The sequence below is a fragment of the Rhineura floridana genome, chromosome 6 (assembly GCF_030035675.1).
Source record: "Rhineura floridana isolate rRhiFlo1 chromosome 6, rRhiFlo1.hap2, whole genome shotgun sequence".
Taxonomy (NCBI): domain Eukaryota; kingdom Metazoa; phylum Chordata; class Lepidosauria; order Squamata; family Rhineuridae; genus Rhineura; species Rhineura floridana.
This window is the reverse complement of record NC_084485.1, coordinates 93,326,713-93,350,441: the sequence shown is the minus strand read 5'-3', so window position 1 is coordinate 93,350,441 and position 23,729 is coordinate 93,326,713. Positions and strand designations below refer to the sequence as shown.

The following is a 23,729-nucleotide window of genomic DNA, read 5'->3' as shown; positions in this document are numbered from 1 at the left end:
CACAACCTTCATTGTACCCAGAGCATATTTCAGATATGGAGGTGCAGGCATATGTAGACCTGATAGTACAGTCACTTCCAATAGCTAAGAGAAAATTACAGCAAATTAATAGGGGGGGGGTTGTGAAGCAAAAAGAAGCAAGGCTGCACAGAAAGGCTGCTTTCCCCCTTCCTTCCTGGCAGCCAGCCTGCCTCCCTAGGGGGAGGGGGTCATGAATTTTTTTCAGCTTATAAAGGGGGTCCCGTGCTCATAAAGGTTGGGAACCACTGGCCTATGATATTTTAATATACTTCCAATTACTAATTTTGTTTCTGCTTTTTAAAAAAAATAATGTCAGCATTTGGACATATGACATTTTTTCTATGAGCTTTCCACTACGAAGCCCAGATCTATTTAATAAGTAGTTGCAATTAGTGGTGCCAATTAATGGCAGCAGTGAGATGGAGGGCAATAAGAGGCCCCCACTGAGCAGCAATTGAGGAAAAGGAGCCCCATAGTCCCCTTTTGGCAGCAGTATGCCTCCACATGATTGCTTCAGCTGCCAGTGCCTGCACTTTTGCCACAGAATGCCTGCTAATAACAATGTGGGGTTAACCTCTACCTCAGGTGGTCTCTTAATACCTTACAGCTTCTGCTATCTAACAAGTTGCACCTTGGAGCCCATAAGTATGTACTGTATTTGTCTTTAGCAGTATTTCTTCTCAATATGCATTTGTTCTTGGTTGCAGCTTGTGGCTAGGGAGGACGGAGCTTAACCATGAGATTGGGTTTGAATGACATGCAAAGCCAAACTGTGGCTTAGCTCAGTGTAGAGTGGGAGTAAAAAAGACCATGGAGGAGCAAAGCAGCTGGGAGCCCATATGTCTGTGTGGTCCTTGTGAGCTGTAGTTTGGCTTACTGTGACATGTGAACCAGCCCAATAGCAGGTCCTATGCTCCCACCCTTGATTTTAGAATCCAGGAGTTCAGAGGTCTGTTACTGCTCCAAATAAATGGCTACAATATTGTTTCCAGGCTGAAGTTAATGAACAGCTCCTTTTCTTGCCAGTAAGTATAATCTAGGAAGAGAATATTTGCATATTCATCCCATTAGAAGTAACATACAAGTTTCGTTCCTACCAATCTTTGGCAATAATTTCAAAGCCAAAATGTCTTCACTCCTCTGCTCTGTTCAGAAAGGCAATATGACAACAGAAAATATCTTTCTACTTCATTTCCTCAACTTTATCTCTTCATACAATTTTAAAATAGGAGTAGCCAATGTAGTGCCCTCCCGATGTTGTTGGACTCCAACTCACATCAGCCCCAATCAGTATGGCCCATACTCGGGTACGATGAGAACTATAGTCCAACAATATCTGGAGGCTACAGATTCTCCATCCCTGTTTTAAGATGTTTCTGCCCTTTACCTTCCTGGCTCCCTCTCCCTGAGCTCTACTGTGGACCTACTGCTTGTTTCTCAATCACCATAATGACTCCGTCCATGTGATTTTTCCTGCATGATACATGATACTCACCTGTGACTTCTATTCTGGCAATAGTTCTTTTGCTTCTGCAAGACTATAGCCACTAGCCTCAGACAGCTCATGCACACTCAGTTCCAGATCTTGTTTATTTTTCATTAGGGTCAATTAATTTCACCTTGGTCTCTCTTACCAAGTAGAATTAAAATATGCAAAAATATTTTTAGTACTCAGTTTAAAAAAGGGGTATTGAAAATATTTTAGCTACTAAAACTGGAGGTCCTTCACCCCAGATTCAGAGTATCACAATCAGAGTTTTGTTTATGCAGTAGGGCTTTCCCACTTTCTTCCCTCCAAGACCCCCTCATGCAAAGTGCCTATGCACATTCCTTCCTTTCACCACAGGCCTGTGTCACATTCCTCGGTATTCCATGGGTCCCCCAACCCTCAGGAGCAGCTTTTAGGGGATACAGGAAGAGGGAAAAACATTGTGTGTGCTATTCTGGATCTAAGCTTAGATGTTTGTACAATTCTTTTGTTTTAAAACCTATCATACATCTTTCCAGAAAAGTTGCCCATGGTTATATACATAAGATGTATGAAGCCAGATACAATAAAAACAGAAATATGCAGCAGCAGAATACAAGAATGCACACTAGCTCACAGCGTAAATACCAGCCTGAAGAGGAAAATTTTCACATGCCAAAAAGTTAGAGCCAAAATAGCAGCCAAAATATGAATAACCGTTCAGAATAACTTCTCTCCAATACAAGATAGCCTTTCCTGCAATGAAATGTAACCACTAAATTGCTTTAGTACCACTCCCATCCCTCTCTCTGTGTGACATTGGACACTAACACTGCCAGGAACCATTTGTTTGGCACTTTTTGAAATCTGAGGTTACGTGAACAAGTGTTGCATCCCAGTGGGGAAATTGCCAGAGCTGTCATTTGTTTGCCCTGTCTCTCCAGCTCATTGAGAGCAGCCTCAGGTGCCCAATCCACAGTTTTTAGCAAGAACAGTTTTTTCCTCTTCTCGGTTGTTTTTGAGACAGTAAATCTCATTGCCTATTAAGATATTTAGCTTTTAATAAAAAGTATTTATATAACTGTACAACCAGACTTCAGTTTGCAACTCCATGAAATACATAAAATCTAAGTAGATGCAGTAATGGCCACCAGCTTGGATCGCTTTAAAAGAAGATTAGACAAATTCATGGAGGACAGGGCTATCAATGGCTACTAGCCGTGATGGCTGTGCTCTGCCACCCTAGTCAGAGGCAGCATGCTTCTGAAAACCAGTTGCCGGAAGCCTCAGGAGGGGAGAGTGTTCTTGCACTCGGGTCTTTCTTGCGGGCTTCCCCCAGGCACCTGGATGGGCACTGTGAGAACAGGATGCTGGACTAGATCGGCCACTGGCCTGATCTAGCAGGCTCTTCTTATGTTCTTAAGTAGTTGCATATTTGGGGAATCAATTATCAACCAATTGTAGTTTTGGCACATCATTTTTGGGATGGTGGAACAGTTTTACCTATTTTGTCATTGTAATGGTTTTATTTGTTTCTGTGATTGTATATTCTGTTGTTGTAACCCACTCTGGGATCTTATGGTGAAGAGCAGGCAAGAAATCATATAAATAACATAATAAGAAACCTAGATGTGGAAATATATATATGTTTTCCAAAAATTCAGAAGATAAGTAGTGTTTTACTTTTGCAGGATTTTATAAAGTGATACAAAGCAGGTTATTCAGCAAGAGTTTTCTTTTACATTTCTAGAATTCTTGAGTTGTTTGTCAGTCACCAGTCCTGCCAAATGTGTCTTAGAACAGCAAAGATTAAGATATTTTTCTACCTTAATTTCCTCTTGTTTCCAGTTACATTGAGATCACCATTAGCTCAAGCAAAATTATTGTTGCTCCTCGATTAGATCTACAAAAATGGTGTAAATTTCCAAATTGCAAGCATGACTTCATTTTGACATTCTTTCCTCACTCTTGCACACACTGGCTGTATAAACAGGCATTTGGGTGGGTTTTTAAAGAAGTAACTAAATTTATCATCAAAATGTTGTTAGCTTTTTAGCTCGTTTTATTCCTGAACTGAGATAGCTTCTCCAACAATTCTTCATATATTAATCCAGAACTCATGTTTAATTTTGGTATTCTCTCTAGAGCAGTGGTTCCCAACCTTTATGAGTATAGGACCCCCTTTGTAATCTCAAAAATTTTCATGACCCCCCACAGGCTAATAGTTGTAATTTTAGTCTAATTGAAAAAATACATTCATGAACCTTTACATAATGCCACTTTTTATTCATCACAACAAATATTGTGATGATATTTATTACCTGCCCTTCTCAGGACAGAATACAGCAATATAAACAACTTTTAATAAATTTTGAAGGAAATGAAAGGAAGGAGATAAAATCAAACCACCCAGAGTGGTGAACAGAGCCTGGTTGATGCCAGGCCATTTGGACTCTGGTTTTAAGTGTTCCATCTATATACAACGATGCTTCGTCTTTAGCATTCTGTTCAGGAAGCTCCATATGACAATAATAATAATATGTCTAACAGACAGAATATCAACAAGTGAAGTTTTCCCCATAATTGTATTTCCTTACTAGAAAAAGCTTAATTTAATTTATATCCAATTTCTTCCTGCCACACAGCTGTTAAAGGGACAAGAGCCCTACTCTCCCCCAGTGCCAACCCTAAATCATGAAAAGAACTTGTTAAGAGTAAAAACAACAAAATTTGGGCAACCTAACGTATTTTAAAATAAAAATATTTAATATGAACAAATACATCTGTATAAAAACACACTCAAAGCCTTGATAAACAGCAACAAAAATACACCAAGCATATGCAATTTTACATTTTAAAACTTACTTTACCCATCAAGTTTTTGTTCACTTACTTTCTTGGGCCAGCCACTAATTCTCAACCTAACCTAGCTCATATGGCTGTTATCAAGATATACAAGGCAGAATTAAGATGGCTTCAAAAGAAGACTGGCTGCAGTCCTAACCCCACTTACTTGGAAGTAAGCTCAATTGAATTCTATAGGACTTACTTCTAAGTAGACCTGGTTAGGTTTGCAGTCTGAGTCCTTTGCATTACAGAGATACATTTTTACTTCTTTTAACCAGGATAATGCATCTTTGTCCCGTAAAGCCTTCCCACTCCATCCCCCAAAGTAGTACAGCTTCAAAGCTTCAGCAGCATCTTAATCTGATCTGATTACTGCAGTTAGATATACCTGGGAGTAAGACCCATTAAATACAAAGAACTTACTTCTGAGTAGACATGTATGCATTGTGCTAAAACTTAACTATACAGTGAATTTTTAATAAGCACCCAGGTGTGTATTTGTGAGGGTATTATCTGGGACTCTGTCCCATTCCTTTTTTGGCAAGCGGTCCCTTCTTGGGGTCCCTCTGTCTCTTCAGCCAGAGTCAATCAGCTTGATCAGTCTTCCCTCACTGCCACTAACCAAAGTAGGGTTGCCAGGTTCTTGGCCTGAGACTGATCCTGTATCTTTAGGATAAGAGAAAGTCAGCCAAGTGCAGGTGTTCTTACAACACTGTAATGGGAAAAACCACAAGGTGGGATTCTTTCTTCCCCTTGCACAACTTTTAAAGATACAGAAGACCTCTTGGTTGCCCAGGCCCAGCCTCCAAGAGGTCTTCTGTATCTTTAAAAGTTGTGCAGGGGGAAGAAAGAATTCCGCCTTGTGGTTTTTCTCATTACAATGTTGCAAGAACTTCTGTTCTTGACTGACTTTCTCTTCTCCTAAAGATACAGGATCAGTCTCAGGCCAAGAACCTGGCAACCCTAGACCAAAGAGATGTGGAAGGGAGGTGCTGGAGCTTAAATAACCCCAGCCGGCCCCTTCTATTGAAGGGGCCCCTTACACCACACATGCCTTGCTCGCTAACATGCCATGTTGCTCAGCTCCCTGTGTGGCGGTAACTGACTGTGCCAGCTGGAAGAAAGGAAAGAGAGGCAGAGGTGGCTGCGCGCACATGTAGTACAGGCTTACAGGTAGTGCACAGACCAGCCATTAATTAATTTTAAATTAATAAATTCCTCTCTTGGTTCTTTGTGACTGCCTGAAATGACTTCCCGACCCCCCTGGGGGTCCTAACCCCCAAGATGGGAACCACTGCTGTAGACCTTATGAGTTCCCTGAAGTGAATGCCTGATTCAATCCTATCAGTTTTTATTCTGACCCATTTTATGTTGGAGTGTGCTTTTTACACATCCAGCCCTCCCCATGTATATACACTAACGCAGAGGTAGCCAATGTGGTGTCCATCATATGTTGTAGGACCGCAACTCCCATTGCCCTCACATTTGGGAGCTGGAGTTCAAGAACCCCTGGAGGTCACCATCTTGACTACACCTGCACTAATAGCTTCACCATAAATGACTTGCCTTCACCTATACTTAACTGCCCACAAATGGAATCTCTGAAGCAAGAATCAAGCTTTTTCTGCAAGAAAATGTATCTTTTTTCATATTTTTTTTAAAAAGCAGGATACTAGGCTTTCCTATTGCTAGTTTAGTGAGTAAGTGCTGACTGAATTTGAGGACAGTTAAATAGGTACCCACAGTGGGGTGTTTGTTGTTGAAACTTGCTTCCACATCCTCAGGGCTCCATGTCTGCACAGTACTCTGAGTGGCAGGATAATAAATTAATAATAATAAATTTAATTTCTGTGTCGCCTATCTGGCCAATGGCAGTTAAAACACAATAAGATAAAATACAATAGTACAATATAAAAACAATAGAAAAACAGTACAGCAGCAGACAATGATATTAAAACAGGGTATTAAAACAGGATAGGAGGCAATTCAATCCAGTAATTAACCCTCCCCGGAAATCCCAAAGGCCTGTTGAAAGACCCAGGTCTTTAAGGCTTTACGAAATGTATTTAGGGAAGAGGCATGCTGGAGATCTTGTGGGAGGGAGTTCCAGAGGGTGGGGGCCGCCACTGAGAATGCCCTCTCTCTAGTACCCTCCAACCTGGCTGTTTTTGTCGGCGGGATTGAGAGAAGGCCCTGTGTGGCTGATCTTGTCGGGCGGCATAATTGGTGGCGTTGAAGGCGCTCCGTAAGATAAACTGGGCCGAGACCGTATAGGGATTTAAAGGTTAATACCAACAACTTGAATTGGGCCCGGAAAACAACTGGAAGCCAGTGTAGATCGAACAACATTGGTGTGATGTGATCCCGGCGGCGACTATTCGTAAGTAATCGAGCCGCCGCATTTTGTATAAGTTGTAGTTTCCGGACCGTTTTCAAGGGTAACCCCACGTAGAGCGCATTACAGTAATCCAAACGAGAGGTGACCAGGGCGTGTACTACCAGTGGGAGCTGATGAACAGGAAGGTAGGGTTGCAGCCTTCGTATGAGGTGTAGTTGATACCAGGCTGCCCGGCTCACTGCCGAAATCTGAGCCTCCATGGACAGCCTGGAATCAAGTACAACCCCAAGGCTGCGGACCTGGTCCTTCAGGGGTAAACTCACCCCATTGAACTTCAAGTCAACATCTCCCAACCTTCTTTTGTCCCCCACAAGCAGCACCTCGGTCTTATCAGGGTTCAGCTTCAGCTTGTTCCTTCCCATCCATCCACTCACGGATTCCAGGCAAGGATGGATAAAATCAACAATTAAAAAATGGGTGTTTAATTTTTAAAACATTTAAAAACTATATTAATATTAAATAAACTGGGAATAAACACAGCTAATATCAAAAGTTAAATCAATTCCTTTATTAGACACATTGAGTTAAATAATGCTTTTCTATAATGAATAACCAGTTTGATCATTTCTCAAATATGAATATTTACATTCATCCTAACAAACACACAGGTATGCCATTTGGATCTGATGAAAATAAACTGCTCAAATCTGTTCAGTAACTATCAGACCTTGGCTTGATTTATAAGTCATGGGCATTTCATTTTTGTTTGTTTTTGTGAGGGTGGGGCAGAATGAAGCAGAAAGGAGCAAAACTGGGTGTAAAAAGAGAAGACAGGATTGTCCAGTGTACAGGCTCCTATACTTAAACTGTAATCATGTACACACTTGCCTGGGAGCAAGTCCGATTGAAGTCAGTTGAACTTTCTTCTGGTGGGCATGTGTTGGATCACACTGTTAGCCTCATAAGCTGTCATGGGCGCTTGTTGTAAAATAGATTCTGTGTATGGTAATATTTTGAAGATAAATATTTTATAGGTTAAAAAGAGGAAAGCATGCAAAAATATATACAGTCTGACAAAGAGGTATAAGGGCTGATTGTAAATAATACTCTAGTTGTATATTAACAAAGTTTAGTGGTCAGATTTGCACAACTGGTTAGGAAATAGATGGAAAGGTATCAGTGTAAAACTTGATTTAAATGAATTATTTGGGGGGAAATGTTTTAAATCACTGATTTAAATTGCCTTGATTTAAATCAAGCCACATCAGTAAGTGGTTCTGAGCAAAGGTCAGTTGCATTACATGATAGTATCCACACCAGTGCTCCATCTCTATGGGTGCTGGCATGCTGCTATTGGCTCTTACTATGTAATATACCCTACCATGGTAACCAGCATGAGACTCAGCCACACCAACCCATTTGGGAAGCAATTTTGACAATTTCTGGAGCTCAGCCATGTGGAAGCATGTTTTTGCAGGAACCAAAATTCTGCCATAAACCACACATCACGTGGGGTCAATGCTAAGAAGAGCTACATCTTTTAATTGTCTCCTTTAAAAGGTAGAGTTGTTTCTTGCAGCTGATGCAGCCTTTTTCCTGCTGTAGATATGCAATTATGGGGAATGCTTCACCTGTTGAATGTCTGCCTTTTCAGCAAAGGAGGCCTAAAAAGGTGGTGACACATTTGAAGTGTTACTATTTAAACCTGGTACCCTTCAGATATTGTGGACTACAACTTACTTCATTCCTGACCATTGGTCATGCTGGCTGAGGCTGATGGAAGCTGTACTCCAAACATCTGGATAAACTATGTTAGGGAAGATATATCTTCACAGTTGCCCTGGGTGATTTTCTGAATCCTTTCCACAAATGGATAAATTCCACTGAATAAGAATCAGTGATACTTTAAGTCTTGTTGTGAAAGGACACTATGCTGCTAGTTGCCAGTAAAAATGTTATTTTCTTTAGACATGTCATAGGTGCATTCTCTATGCTGTCTCAAAGCAGCAAGAATAAGCAAATGACCTAGTTTGGCAGACACCACAAAAGCCACAAAAGCTCTGGGGATAGTTTAGTATGTTAGGCAAATATTTCAAACCTATCTTTGTTTTGAGTGTGAGTCATTGCAGTGTTATGTGTCATTACAGTGATTTGCTCATTGTTCTTAATTAGGTAAAATTCTAAACCACTACAGCAAACCCTTGTCGAATCATCACCCTTTCCATTCAGTCTTATCTCCTTGTGAAATCCCAATGGCTGCTTTTATCAGAAACAACAGAATCTTTGTACACCACAATCTCCACTATGAATGAAAAACTGAAGCATCCTTGGGAAATGAGTTATCCCTGTAGAGATTGCTTAGTTCTAATACAAGGGTCAGGCTGCAATACAGGATTGCCTTTTGGAGACTAACTGCACATTACATGCAAATGCATGTGATAAAGCTCTGACAGTGGCCAATATCCAGCATCACATTAGCAGACTTTCACTCACAGTGGAACTTCCCTTCCTTCTCCCTGCCCCTGCAATTCTAGGAAATGGCTGCAGGGCGAGGGGGAATCTGTTAAGCAAACAGTGTCCATTTTCAAAACACCCAGTGTTGTTAAAATTGAAAAGCTTCAGGGGCCTGCAGTTTTGAGTGGAAGAGTAATAGCAGGATATTTAACTCTTTCCTACTATTCATTTTCCTGCTTTCAACCCCCCTGGCAGCTCCAGATTAGCAGTAATTCTAAACCCTGCAGGGGGGGGCATTTTGAGTGTTTTTACACACCTGTTTTTACACAGCTGTTCTTTATAAAAAGCAGCCTTGGAAGGGTGCTTTTTATTTCTTCTTTTTAAAATGTAGATTTGTTACAGATGTATTTAAATGTAACACATAGCTTGCTATTTTGTAATCCAAGGTAAATTTATACTCCATTTCATATTTTACTTGCTAAACTGAGTATCAAAAGAATCTCAGCTGGGATGAACAAATATGCGGTATTATTACTGATTGTGAATGACTGACTCACATTTGTGTGGCTAGGTGTCTCCACAATAACTATGGAATTGGGAAAACAATCCTTATTTTATGTTAATTGCAGGGAAACATGGCTATTTAAACTCTAGTTCACCATTTATGATTGATAGCACCACATTTGTAGTCTTTTATCCAAGTCCCAACATCTGAACAAACTCCAAGTGACTTGCAGATTGCACTGTGTGTTTCTTGTGTAAGAAACATTACAGTAGGCTTGCTCAGGCATGTGTCTTTATTAGGGTTGCAACCTTGAACCAATGAATTGGATCTAACACACTGAGGGAATGTCATTTCTAGAATGGCACTGGCTACAAGATACAAAGGAAAAAAGTATATTTTTGTTTCTACAAAACAAATACTTTGGTGACATGTAAATTTAAGCAGATGTGATTAATTGATTAGTCCATTAAAACCCATTTGATTATTCATAGTCTTTATCCAAATAATCTATGGGCTTGAGACTCAGTCTGTCCCCCTCTTCCACTCTTTTCCCATGGCAAATACACATTTGAAGTCTTGACTAGGGATGGGATCTGTTGATAGCTGAATCCTCAGCTATTGAGAATAAACAAATTAATGGAAGTTTAGGATCCAAATCTGAATTAGGCAGAATTCTAGCACATCCCTAATCTTGACTAATAGTGAATACAGACAACAGATTTAGCACATGGCTGCTTCGTTATCTGAGCAGATACAAGGTACCCCACGCTGGATCATCACCTTGTAGTGGTGAGTGGTGAAGTGACTAACACAATGGGCTTGTGTGTTCCAGTGAACCCTATGAGCGATGCTGTTGGGAGTCATGTACTCCCAGCAGAGTCACCCATGGCGGTAAGGTCAAGGGAGAGGAACCAGACAAAGAACGATCCAAGAATGTCCTCAATGACAGAACAGGCAGAGGATAACAATGTGTATGTTACAACGGCTGTGAAGGGGGATGAAGGCTGCAGCAGATAAAAGACTTCCAATCGTCGTGGTATCCATGACATTGGATCAAAGCCTTTTTCTGTCAAGATTGCGTGTTGATCATTGTGCGCCGATCTCCCCACATAAAACAAATTCATGCACAGGTGTCTTCCAACCAAACCAAAAGTCTCATGGCGATGGGTGAATGATGACGGGGGCAGGACTGTGAAATCTGGAAGCCCCTAGTAATGGACCAGCACCTGGGTGGTGGATACAGACTCTGTCATCCTGGCTCAAGGACCGAGGCAATTGAGTAGTTTGGCAGCTATATCCATGACTGAGCAGTCCTATTCAGGATCCACTCTGCTCACCCTGTATGGAGAGGGGGCTAGAAAAGGTGCTCTAAACATAGTCTGCCTCATCACTCTCCCTGACTGGATTACCCTGTCCAGTGGGATCACCTGTTAGCATTTGCAAAAGACAATTGAACCTTGGAACATGGAATATACAGACATTGCTGGACAATACAGATAGTGAACATCCTGAACGCAAGACTGCTATCATCGCGAGGGAGTTGAGACATTTTAATATTGACATAGTAGCACATGGAGTAGACTTTGCTATTAAAAATAATCTTGTGAAGCTCTTGTCAGAAGTTCCAATTGGCATTAATGAATGACTCTCAACTCTCCGGTTAAAACTTGCCAAAAGCCAGCAGGCAACTATTCTAAGTGCTTATACACCAACATTAGATGCTGATGAAGACATCAAGGAAACTTTTTATAACCAGCTGGGCACCATCTTATCAGAGATACCTGAGGAGGATAAAATTATCGTCTTGGGCGATTTCAATGCAAGAGTTGGGCGTGATTTCAATTTATGGCTGGAAACCATTGGGAAAGGAGTTGGCAATAGCAACCTGAATGGCATTCTACTTCTGACTAAATGTGCAGAGCATAACCTTGTTATTACAAACACACTCTTTCATCAGAAATATAAATTTAAAACATTATGGAAGCACTCTCGGTCAAAACACTGGCATCTCCTGGATTACTTAATTGTCCATGCCAGAGATCATCGTGATGTACTCCTCACCAGGGCCATGACGAGTGCCGATGACTGCTGGACAGATCACCGATTAATTCGATCCACTATGGCCATTAATATAGTTCCTCAACGTAGTCTCCAAGGAAGAAAACCAAGGCGTTAAATGAACATTCCTGCCCTTCAAGCTCCTATTAAGCGAGCCTGCTTTCAAACAACTCTCAAGAAACATCTACCAACGGAATTCCCTGAAAATGTTGAGGAGGCTGAATTAAACTGAAGACATCCATTATTGCAGCATGTGACAAACTATTGGATACCAAACTAAGAAATATCAGGATTGGTTTGATGAGAATGATAGTGAGATTGAACATATCAACAAGAAAAGGAAAGCCTTCCAGATATGGCAGAAAGACATTAACTGTGCTGCTAAGAAAAAAATCTATGCCAGTGCAAAGGCTGCGGTCCAAAGAGGAAGTAGAGAACATAAGGACACCTGGTGGATAAAGAAAGCTCAAGAAATCCAGTACTTTGCAGATGCTTACTGGTGTGGAAATCATATATCGAACAGATGGAAAGCTTTTTAATCTCAGTAGGCTGAAAGTAAAAAGTAAGGTAATGTCAACCTATGTCGTAGACCTTCAATATGCCGATGATAATGTAGTCTCTGCACATTCAGAGAAAGATCTTCAAACTATCCCAAATGTCTTTGCAGAAGCATATGGAAAGCTTGGGCTCTCACTTATTAAAAAACCCAAAGTGCTTCATCAACAGGTGCGAACTAGTCCCTCTGTAGCACCATCAATCCAGCTTAATGGTGTGATGCTGGAGAACGTCTGTAAAACCTGACATCGATGCTGAAATTCAACATCGTCTGAGCTCTGCGAGTGCCGCATTCACCTGAATGAAGCATAGAGTGTTCGAAGGCTGTATGGATCCAGAATTGGCCTCCACAGTCACTTACGGACCCACTGTTAAAGACCTTATCTTGGAAGACAATCTTATTTGGCCGCAAGTGATCGCCAATGAATGAATGAGATACAAGGTACATAAGAACATAAGAAGAGCCTGGATCAGGCCAGCAGCCCATCTAGTCCAGCATCCTGTTCACACCGTGGCCAATCAGGTGCCTGCGTGAAGCCTGCAAGCAGTAACTGAATGCAAGAGCAATACTATTCCCTCCTCTGGTTTCCAGCAACCAATATTCAGAAGTATACTGCTTCCAACTATGGAAGCAGAGCATAGTCATAATGGCTAGTAGCTATTGATAGCCTTATCCTCCATTAATTTGTCTAATTCTCTTTTAAATCCATCCAAGTTTGGTGGCTGTAACTGCCTCTTGTGGGAGTAAATTCCATAGTTTAACTATGCACTATGTGAAGTACTTTCTTTTGTCTGTCCTGAATCTTCCAACATTAAGCTTCATTGGATGTCCACAAGTTCTAGAGTTATGAGAAAGAGAGAAAAACTTTTCTCTATCCACTTTCTCCTTGCTGTGCACAATTTTATGTATTTCTGTTGTGTCAGCTCTTACCTTTTCTGTGAACTAAAAAGCCTCAAATGCTGCAACCTTTCCTCATAGCGGAGTCGCTCCATCCCCTTTATCATTTTGACTGCCCATTTCTGAACCTTTTCCAGTTCTACAATATTGTTTTTGAGGTGAGGTGACAGGAACTGTACACAGTATTCCAAATGCAACCACACTCTAGATTTATATAAGGCATTATGATATTAGCACTTTTTCAATACCTTTCCTAATGATCCCTAGTACAGAATTTGCCTTTCTCAAAGCTACTGCACGTTGGGTCGACATCTTCATCAAGCTATCCATTATGACCCCAGTGAGCATATTTGTGAAATTAATATTTTTGGTCCAATATGCAAAACTTTACATTTGTTTATATTGAATTGCATTTGCCATATTTGTCACTCAGTTCCTGATCGACAAGAGGACCTCTAAGCTTACTCACGGGTCTTTGGTGAGGTACTTGCTGAAAACTTTTTGAAAGTCCAAGTACACTCTCAAGGAACTGTAATAGGTTAGTGAGACAGGACTTACCATTGCAGAAGCCATGCTGATTCTGCTTCAGCAAGGCTCTCTTTACTATATGCTTGGTTATTTTAACTTTTACAATGCTTTCTACAAGTTTTCCTGGGACAGACATTAAGCTAACTGGCCTATAGTTTCCAGGATCCCCCTGAATCCCTTTTTAAATATTGGTATTACATTGGCCACTTTTTAGTCCTAGGGTATGAAGGTAGATTTGTAAAGTTTTTTCTGCTACCCATTATGTGTGGTGAAGGTTGGGTCTCTACCAATTGGTAAGTTTCCCTGTATTTCCCATATGGTTGGAAGGTTGTTGGTTAGTGATCTTGGGTGAAGAAGGTATTTCTCCAAGCTATATAGAAATTCATGGCTAGTGTATCCTTATAAGAAACAGCTTTTCTTTCCTGCTGCTCGCTGTGGTTCCCTGTGGTTTTCAGATTTCACAGTGCCGAATGTGGTTTGTATACTTTGAAAGGTTTGAAATACTTGCTATTTTAGTGAGGCATTTTGCTTTAAAAAAAAATTCATTTATGTTTTGGTGGATTTGAGAACTTTTTTCCTGTAACCAAGAAACCATGCTGTGACATATCTGGTGTCATATTAGTTTGTGTGTTGTGTTGAGGGCACTCAGTGGAATGTGTGTATATATAGATAATCTTGATTTTAATGTGTAAATTGAGCTTTTGGGGGTTTCCCGCTCTCTTTTTTTCATCTTGTGGAGGTAATTGCCATGCATGCACATGTGCACAACAGAGGCATCGTTAACATGTGAAGTAAAATCAAGCTGAATAAAGGAAGCTGTCTTTTAGAAGTATTGCTGACACAAACACGACCATTCCCTGTATAAGTAAGCTTTTTAAGATAGCAAGAATATAATCAGCCATCTATGTTATAAACTAAAAACCAGATAGCAGTGACAAAACATTGCAGCAATATACAAAGGGATAGGTGTTTATTTATTTATTTATTATTTTATTTTATTTGTATTGTGCCCTTCCTCCCAGCAGGAGCCCAGGGCGGCAAACAAAATGCTAAAAACACTTTAAAACATCATAAAAACAGATCTTAAAATACATTAAGACAAAATGCTTTGATTTGGATTTCTGCATTGAGCAGAGGGTTGGACTCAATGGCCTTGTAGGACCCTTCCAACTCTACTATTCTATGATTCTATGAAAACAGCGTTAAAAACGTTTTTTAAAAAAACCCAACAACTTTAAAAAAGGGTTAAAAACATTATTTAAAAACATATTAAGCAATTCTAACACAGACACAGACTGGGATAGGTCTCAGCCTAAAAGGCTTGTTGAAAGAGGAAAGTCTTCAAAAGGCGCTGAAAATATAACAGAGATGGCGTCTGCTTAATATTCAAAGGGAGAGAATTCCACAGGGTAGGTGCTGCCACACTAAAGGTACGTTTCCTATATTGTGCAGAACAAACCTCCTGATCTGCAGTATCTGCAGGAGGCCCTCACCTGCAGAGCGCAGTGATCGACTGGGTATGTAAGGGGTAAGACTGTCTTTCAGGTATCCTAGTCCCAAGCTATGTAGGGCTTTGTACACCAAAACCAAAACCTTGAACTTGGCCCGGTAGCAAATGGGCAGCCAGTGCAATTCTTTCAGCAGCGGGGTGACATGTTGGCAATACCCTGCCCCAGTGAGCAGTCTCGCCACCATATTTTGCACCAGCTGCAGCTTCTGGACCAACCTCAAGGGCAGCCCCACATACAGCACATTACAGTAATCCAGCCTGGAGGTTACCAGTGTGTGGAGAACAGTGGTCAGGCTATCCCGGTCCAGAAACGGCCGCGGCTGTCTCACCAGCCGACACTGTTAAAAGGCACTCCTAGCCACGGAGGTCACCTGGGCCTCTAGCGACAAAGATGGATCCAGGAGCACCCCAGGCTATGGACCTGCTCTTTCAGGGGGAGTATGACCCAGTCCAAAGCAGGCAACTGACCAATTATCCGAACTCGGGAACCACCAACCCACAGCGCCTCCTTCTTGCTAGGATTCAGACTCAGTTTATTGGCCCTCATCCAGCCCACCACCGAGGTAGAAGTAATGGGCTTATCTCATAGAAAGAGTCAGTCAATAATGGTGGATGAATAGCAACCATAGTTTAAAACCGGGCACAGTCACCTGTAGTGCAATACTGTAGCACATTTTTAAAGAAACATGCAAACTTCTTCATATTTCCCATAATAAATTTAGTTGGTTATGTTTATCATCTGTCATATCCTTGTATATGAAAACTAAAGCACCTTAACTATTCTAATTCAATAAACCATATAGACTGATTTGATAGTTATTCACTACTTAGTGGCAAACTATATATTGCTGTAATAGCTTGATTACCAACCATGCTTCATTTTTAAAAAATTCGTACCAGGAGTGTCATTCCCCCACCCTACCCCCAGTTTTCATCAGGACTGCAGTGTGCAAGGTGGGGAGCTGGAAGGGAAGAGCTGGCTCCCACAAATAGCCCTACTGCTGAGTAAGCACTCCCTGTAGATGACCATTGCAATTATTTTCTTCTGCGGACGCTTTTGCTGGTGGAGTTTTCCTGTGGATTGGGACCCATGGGAGTGCTCTGAGGAGGACTTGGATGCCGCGTAAGTCCTCCCCATGGCTCTTCCCTGCCACACCCCTGGAATGCCCCAGTTTGGGGACTGTTACCTGCTTCCACGGGCTCTCCGTCTGCCAGGTTGGCCATCCCCAGCGGACCCCCGGCTGAGCTGACAGGCTCCTGGTGCCTCTGCAGAAGCTGGGTGGGGGGCTTCTGCCAGGCGAGCTTGGTGGTGCCGGGAGCCTGCCAGCTTAGCTGGGGGTCTGCCACATCCAACTCCCCCCAGCCCAGTGCAAAAAAGTCAGATTGCGCCCTAAGACTAGTTCTTTTGAAAATATTGTGATTTTATTGAAATGAAACCAGATATTATATGAGTAGCCAGCATGGTGCCCTCCAGATGTTTTGGAGTATGATCTCCATTATTCCTAGCCAGGATTGCTCAATTATCAGGAATTTGTAGTCCAAAACTTCTGGAGGACTCCAGGTTGGCTGTCCTTGAGATATTGGATATAAAGTATAGAAGTATGTTTCTTTCATCTGTTATTGGTAAGCTTCAGTATGTAGTTTAAAGTCCCCCTGAGGAAACATAGTCCCAAATCCGTAAAATACCCCATTTCCCTGCCAGCTGTGTTGAGTGTACAAAATCTAGAAATAAATGAAATCCATTTTCTAGGCTTGCATTATGTTAATGTTACTTTTTTGTTGCTTGATTGGTTACTTCTAATTAATTCTAATAGTAAACAGAGTATAGTATCTATATTCTAGCCCCCACCCTTTTTTGTACTCTTTACTATGTTTCTGGATAAAAGGAAATGTTTTATTGTCATGGTTTGTTTGTCATTGTTACAATTGCCTTTATTTTAATGGCAATTTGGCATAAAAGTGATCTGAGATTTTATTAGAAGTCTACCCAGATTAAAGATACATTGTAAACATTGGAATATCACTGATTGGCCAACATTTACTCCTCTGGATTTGAGGCAGAAACACACTCACTGTTCTGCCAGTTCCAACGCATCTCCATCTCTCTTCTGAAAATGGGGGAACACAACACTAGTCAAACCCTGCCCCTTTTTCCTGAAAACCTGGTGGGAGCAGCTTGAGTGCATTAATTTTTTTAATTCAGCTTCAAAGAGATTTCGCAACTAATTGGCAGATCCACCCGTTCCCCTTGCAGGTGTCGCTAACAGAAACACTTTGTTCTGGCATCTAGTGTGTTTACAGCCTTGGTGTTTTAAATCTTTTTTTATTTAAGAACAAAAGAGAGTTTTGGTACCCGCTGGAGAGGCAAATGTTGCTGACAGTATATTGATATATTTCTCTTAAAAATTGTTCCACACATGGCAGCTGTGTTTTCTGTACGCATGTTGCAATTTAGTTGTTAAATAGTCCAGTTCAAGCCTCTGGTTTCTGTGTCACAATATCACGATAAAAGTGCTAAAGTGGTTGCTAGTGAATTTCAGAATTGTATTGCCCAAGCACTGAAAGAAAAGAGAGCAGCTATGCAAGATGTATACCATCATTTTTAGTGAGAAAAATGGATCTTTGTAATGTTTCCATAGATTTATGAGAAAGTGGCTCCATATTTTTACTACAGTTCTGCTGCATTTCCATTTTTCATTCATCCAAGAGTAAAACCTCTGTGCTGAATTACTCACACATTAAGATTTTCTCATAGAACCATAGAATAAAAAATGATGGAAAGCTCCTTAATCCAACTTGTCCAACCTATGATACCAGAAGACCTGAAAATTGAAAAGGTCCAAAGTCGCTAGCCAATTTGAGCTCTGGAGAAAATGCTTTTCTGACTCCAGATATAGTAAATTGTCACAACTTGAATGTTAACACAACTCAACAACTGAGTATCAAAAGGAAATGTGACAATGGAGTGCAACTTCATTTCGTTCTGGTAGTTGGAAAAAAGAAATAATGTATATTGTAACTGTGAAAGTAAGGTCCTGATGGGAGAAAGGACGGGATATCCCTAAAAAAATTTTTCCCCCTTGTATGGTGCACCACACACCAGTGGGACTCTCCTATTTACCCTGAAGGGGAATAGGACAAAGCATAGGGCATTCCAATACAAGTAGAAAGAAAGAAACAAAAGGCAGTAGGGACTATAGACAGGAAGGACACTCCAATGGTGGTGACCTGCATGGTGAGTGCAGTGTTTATTTTCTTGCCTGAGAACAACATGACGTACTCGTGAAATAACCAAGCTGGTGGCACTGTTGGAAGAAAAAGTGAAAGGCCTGGAATTTCAGGTGGCTGCACTGAAGAGTATAAGAGAAGATAGAGAGTTCTTAGATAGAATGCTGGAACAACATTAGCAAAGAGAAGTACAGGAGGTGGAAGAACAACAGCATGTTGAAGCCAAAGAGGAGACTGTTGTGGAGAGCAACAATGAAGTGGAGGAAGCTCTGTGGAAAAGGGTGACAGGAGCAGAAGAACTAGAAGATACCCTTCACTGGTGGAACTATGGAACTGCTTCCAGGCACTTGAGGATGAGACTGGAGGACAGTCTGCAGGGGAAGAATTATAGGAGACTCCATGCGACAGTGAGTGAGAGGCTGAAGCTCAGTCAAGCAGATGCAATGAAACCAATCAATGAGAAGAATAGTAGTGGTGGGAGACTCCCTACTGCGTGGGATTGAAACTCAAGTATGCGGAGAAGATCCATGGACTCACCAGTTATGCTGTCTCCCTGGAGGATGGATTAGAGATGTGACAGAAAGGTTGCCATCACTCATAAAGCCCATTGACAGATATCCCCTTCTTCTCATCCATGTAGGAACAAATGATACTGCCAAGTGGAGCTACGAAGAAATCACATCAGACTTTGGGCTCAGATAGTTTTCTCGTCTATCCTTCTGGTACTTAGAAGAGGAGTAGAAAGGGAAAGAAAAATAGGGTGAATGACTGGCTACAAAGGTGGTGCCAATGCAAGAGATTTGGATTCTGGGAACACAGGCTGTGCTTCTTGAAGATGGACTGCTGACAAGTAATGGGTGCACCTCACAAAGACTAGGAAGAATGTGTTTGGCCACAGCATGGATAAATTCATAAGGAGAGCTTTAAACTGAATCCTAAGGTGGAGGGAGATGTAATCTTCAAAGTAACGACTAACAAAGGCTTGTGCACAGTAAGAGGAACTGAGAGAACAGCACTAATGGGGTCCAGTAATAGTCTAAGTAAAAATATAGGAAGGAAGCCAGGACGTAAATCACATGGTCTTCAATGTCTGTATACTAATGCCCAGAATATGGGAAACAAACAGGAAGAACTTGAACTTTTAATACAGGAGAGTAAATATGACTTGATAGGTATAACTGAAACTTGGTGGGATGACTCCCATGACAGGAATACAGCAATTGAAGGATATAACTTGTTCAAAGAAAGGGAGGTAGAGTCATGCTATATGTTAAAAATATATATCCCTGCACAGAAATACAGGAGATGAGCTTGGTAGCTCCACCGAGAGTATCTAGATTAAAATAAATGGGGCAAGGAATAAAAGGAACATGGTGGTTGGAGTCTATGACCGACCACCCAATCGAGGGGAAGACGAGGATGAAACTTTTTCAAAGCAATTTGCCAATGTTTTAAGGAGGCATGATATAGTAGTAATGCGGGCCTTCAATTACTCCAATATCTGTTGGGAGTCAAATTCTGCCAAACACGGCCACTCGAAGAAATTCCTGACTTGTGTTAGAGATAAGCTTCTCCTACAGAAAGTGGAGGAAGCAACTAGAGGATTAGTTATCCTTGACCTGATTCTAATAAATAGAGATGGCTTGGTAGATGAAGTGGCAGTTACAGGAACTCTTGGGGAAAGTGACCACAGTATACTTCCGTTCTTGATTTTGAAGGAAGCAAAAGCTGAGAGTAGCCATGTGTGTACCCTGGACTTCAGGAAAGCCAATTTTAATAAACTCAGAACAATGGTAAGTAAGGTTCCATGGCAAGCGGCCCTATGAGAAAAGGAGTCCAAGATGGGTGGGAATTTCTAAAAGAGGGAATTCTAAAGGCACAATGCCAAACAATTCTGTCAAGGAAAAAAGAGGGAAGACAGCAGAAGAAGTCAATGTGGCTTCACAGAAAGCTTAGAGCTGACCTGAAAACAAAAAAGGACACATACAGGAAGTGGAAGGAAGGCCAGACCACAAAGGAAGAATAGAGGCAAGTATCATGGAATTGCTGGGATGGTGTCAGGAAGGCTAAAGCTGAGAATAAGTTGAGGCTAGCGAGAGAAGTGCCAGATGACTGGAGGAGGGCTAATGTCCTTATCTTCAAAAAGGGCAAAAAGGAGGAACCAGTCACAGTGGCGTCGCTAGGGGGGGTGCGGACCGCACCAGGTGACACCATCAGAGGGGGGTCACTCTCAGCTTTAATTTTAAAAAAAATTAAGTTTCTAGGTGGTTCGGTTCTCGAGATATACATAAAAACGTCAGCCGCCCCCCACTGGCGTCACTAGGGGTGTGGGGGTTTGTGGACCACACCAGGTGACACCATCAGAGGGGGGTGATTCTCAGCTTTAATTTAAAAAAAATTAAGTTTCTAGGTGGTCCGGTTCTCGAGATATACATAAAAACGTCAGCTGCCCCGTTAAACCTTCTTTTAAACTACTGTATAGCACTTTGTAGCTTTAACCCCGCCCATTCAGGATTGCAGCCAATCAGTGAAGTGTTTGTTTGACCTGTGGCAGTGTCTAGTAAACCTCATTGCAAGGCCAGAAAATGGTGGGTTCCCCCCCGTTTATCTGAAAATCTCATAAATGGGGTAAGTATATACATTTCAGTTTTTTCCCCTTTTGTGTGTAGGAGTCAGATCCTGGGCAGTGTTTTCAAAACCTTCCCAATACTTGCTTTTGTGGGGGTAAAAGCATTGCTAATCCCATATCTCCAGAGTAAATCCCATTGAATTCAATAGGATTTACTTTTGAGTAGACATGGTTATGAATGTGCTGAAAATCAATGGGACTTCAGAGTGAATGTAAAAAAGAATTGTGTTTGTGTTGTCTTTCTGTCCCCCCCTCCTCCAGTCCTATTTTAAAGCAAGTAGGCAGGGCTTACTTAGGTATTACAGTTTTTATTCTGTAGGAAACGAATACTGATTTTTTAAAAACTAATACCGATTTTTCTGCAATGACCAACTGGTTTGACAATAAACTATTATATGGGCTTGTATGTATTTATACATCTGCAGTGTGTGTGTGTGTAGTCTTTCCAATGACCCTGTGAGGTAGGGTTGGAAACCAATGCAGCTCACAACAAGAAATAAAGCCATTTAAAATCCAATAACCATAAAGCAAGAATAAACAGTTGGAAAACAGCCTAAAGAGGCATGATTCTGAATTTTGGGTTGGGTGAATGAAGTTTATTTATTTATTATTTGATTTATATCCCGCCCTTCCTCCCAGTAGGAGCTCAGGGCGGCAAACAAAAGCACTAAAAGCACTTTAAAACATCATAAAAACAGACTTTAAAATATATTAAAACATCTTTGAAAATATTTTTTAAAAGCTTTAAAAAAACATTTTTTTTAAAAAAAGAAAAGGCTTAAAAACATATTAAAAAGCAATTCCAACACAGACTCAGACTTGGATAAGGTCTCAACTTAAAAGAACAAGTTGAAAGAACAAGTTCCTTATCACTTGAGGCTGTAGTTCTCTGCACACTTCCCAGTTTGAGTAAGCCCCATTGAATACATTGGGACTTGCTTCTGAGTAAACAAACATCGGATTGCACTATAAATATATTTACAGATTGTGCAATTCATAAACATATTTGAGAGTCATGTTTATATAAATATTTCTTCATACTGTGTCCCAATAAGTATTTGATTTCACACTATGGTTGTAGATGATTTTTTCCTCTACATTTTAAGTGTGCCCTTCTCCATTGTTTCTCCATTGTTTTCATCCTGAGGGGAGGATAGGCTGAGAGATGGTGAGTAGCACATTTAAGGTCTCTTCACCTCCCCCCCTTTTTAATTTGTATTTATTTTATATTTCTCCAATATCTTCCCCTGGCTGTTTTTATGTATTTTAAATATTTTTAGATTAAATAAATAGGAAATCATAATTGTGAACCTCCCTAAAAGCAATTTACCTATCCTTATGTTTTGGCAAAGTGATGGTGTGAAGGCATGCTGGTAGAACAAGAGATCATGTTTGAGGCATGTTATAAGGTGTTTGAGGACTTTGTCACACATTACTTTTTGAGACCTGTAGATTCATGTCAGAAAGAACACGTGCACGTATTGAATGGTGGCTTGGGTGCTGTTTTTTCAGTCTACGCTGCATGTGTAGCGAAGGTGATACATCATCTGACAGCTAGCTTCATAACGTGAGAATGAGAAACATTTGGATCAGCATTCACTTGTTTACTTTTCTCACTATTGAGACCACTTCATATATTACTTTTTCATACGCAGAAATTTAATCTTTGTATAGGAAAAAGTATTTTGTAAAATGTGAAGGACAGTGGCTGCCCAGCCAGTATAACCACTGTACAAGATCTACTCAGCCACTGTAATTACCTTTTTGTTTTGAGTGCCCTTTTGTCTGGGTCTTGGTTCAGGTGTGTATCCAACTTTGATGTGCTTATGGAAGGGGTGCACAAGTAGTGCGCCCCCAAGTGTGGAGGTTTGGACAAACATTGTGTTATGGAAAACCAAAGTCTGTGTGAAAGTACATATTTGGGAATGCCATCAGTGTAATCCTAAACACACTTAATAAATAATATCGAACTTGCACGTCACAAAATATATTATGGTCATGTCCATGAGCACCAGGAGGGTAGTCGCCCAGGGGATCTTAGTCCCCCTGCTTTTTTGGGAGCAGGGTAGCTATGTCTCCAAGCATCCTACAGTCAGCATGAAAAGGGAGTGTGTTAGTCACTGAGAAGAGTATTCTAATATGCTTCCTTGCCTTTTCTGCAGATTGGAGCCAATCAGAGTGAAAGGAGGTGAGTCAGCCACTGAGAAGACTCTTCTCAGTTGCTAACGCTCTCCACTTTCATGCTGATTGGCTCCTAGAGATGTTTGTTGTTGTGAGAGAATGCATTAACAAAGATCTCATTCTTAATCCAGGAGCAAAAAAGGGTGTACGTGGCTGTAACTATCATAAGGGACCCTGCAGCTCTGAATTTTCTACTAAACAACTGATAAATACCTATGTAACTTTGTGTGTGGAGACTTATTATTAAGAATCACTTTCCATAATTGTAAGGAGGTGTGTCCACACGCATGCATCCGAGGCACCTAAATGAGGGGAGAGAGCAGCATAGGGACATAAGCAGGTGTCTTATACCAGGGGTTCCCAAACCTTTCTTCTACATAGACCACTTGAAAATTGCTGAGGGTCTGAAAGTATCTGAAAATTTACTGTGGGCATATGCAAGATAATTAACTCCCATTAGTAATAAGAGCAAGAATTTGAGCTGTGCGTATGATAATTGTAATTTAAAG

General features: G+C 41.0%; 1 protein-coding gene across 4 annotated transcripts in view; it reads left to right on the top strand.

The window, feature by feature from the left end:
- Positions 1-23,729, top strand: part of GLIS1 (GLIS family zinc finger 1) — a 407,237-nt gene that overhangs the window by 137,797 nt on the left and 245,711 nt on the right. The window contains exon 1 of one of the 4 annotated variants that reach the window (XM_061633025.1): positions 8,173-8,234. The exons of 2 other annotated variants lie outside the window; for them this stretch is intronic. The gene's annotated coding sequence lies outside the window, so the exon portion shown is untranslated. Of the gene's footprint in view, positions 1-8,172; positions 8,235-9,548; positions 9,575-23,729 lie in introns of those variants that run through there. One more of the 4 variants, XM_061633026.1, reaches the window with a different exon arrangement.